This window comes from Lucilia cuprina, chromosome 3, assembly GCF_022045245.1.
Source record: "Lucilia cuprina isolate Lc7/37 chromosome 3, ASM2204524v1, whole genome shotgun sequence".
Classification (NCBI taxonomy): Eukaryota; Metazoa; Arthropoda; class Insecta; order Diptera; family Calliphoridae; genus Lucilia; species Lucilia cuprina.
In genome coordinates this window covers 6,763,707-6,765,012 of record NC_060951.1, presented here as the reverse complement: position 1 = coordinate 6,765,012, position 1,306 = coordinate 6,763,707, and the positions used below count along the sequence as shown (strand labels likewise).

Below are 1,306 nucleotides of genomic sequence, written 5' to 3'. Positions count from 1 at the left end.
AGAACAGAACTAGAACAGAACTAGAACAGAACTAGAACAGAACTAGAACAGAACTAGAACAGAACTAGAACAGAACTAGAACAGAACTAGAACAGAACTACAACAGAATTAGAACCTAAGATCTATAATTAAGCTTTAGTTTGCTACTGTGTAGCGTATGTATTTTTTTTAATTCCTTTCAAATTTGTTTCATAATCTTCAATCACAATCGAAGGTGATCTCATCATAAAGATCAACTTTAAGATGATTTATTTTAATTTTTCGTATAATTGAAAATTATTATTGTTGTGTTTTTTTTTCGTTGCAACTCGAGACTTCAAAACACATTTTTGGCGGTAAAAATTTATCAATTTATATCAAACAAAATAATTCGCATAAAATTAGATAAATGCAAAATAGAAGTCACAACAAAAACCTTGATACAACAACTAAATTTAAACTAGAGAGCAAAAAAAAAAAAACAAAATTCTAATGACGACAAATAAACAATATACTAGAAATACGAGTAAAATACAATAAAATTAAAAAAACAACAACAACAGAAGCAAACAAATAAATAAACGTAAATTATCCATTATGAAGTGGCGGCGCTACTTTTACACAATTAAAATAATTTTTGTAAAAATTTTTAATTGATTTAGAGAGAAAAAAAATTTTTAAACAACGTACACACACAGTCATACAATAAAGTAAATTTTATTTTAAGACAAAAAATACTAAAATTAAATTTTAAAAGTGTGTGTGTAAGAACACTAACATATGTATTTTTCACAAAATTCGTATATTTTAAACGATTCCAAACGGAAGTAATAAACTAAGTAGATTCGAAGCAGCGGTAATAAACAACAAAAACAACATCAAACGATAATGATCTTCGAATTTTTCTATCGGAAATTAATCTGGATTTTCTCGGTATCTCGGGTTTCAATTGTTACACTGAGAGATTTACAGATGTAAAGAAAACTAACTAACTAACTAACTAACTAACTAACTAACTAACTAACTAACTAACTAACTAACTAAATAACTAACTATCTAACTAACTAACTAACTAACTAACTAACTAACTAACGAACTACCTAAATATGAATAAGCACCGAACTGGCACAGAGCTAGAACAGAACTAGAACAGAGCTAGAACAGAACTAGAACAGAACTAGAATAGAACTAGAACAGAACTATAACAGAACTAGAACACAACTAGAACAGAACTAGAACAGAACTTGAACAGAACTAGAACAGAACTAGAACAGAACTAGAACAGAACTAGAACAGAACTAGAACAGAACTAGAACAGAACTAGAAC

The 1,306-nt window shown here is 28.2% G+C and overlaps 1 protein-coding gene across 2 annotated transcripts in view; it reads left to right on the top strand.

The window, feature by feature from the left end:
• LOC111677597 (sodium/potassium/calcium exchanger 3) overlaps positions 1 to 1,306 on the top strand; it is a 13,408-nt gene that overhangs the window by 7,111 nt on the left and 4,991 nt on the right. The window lies entirely within an intron of this gene.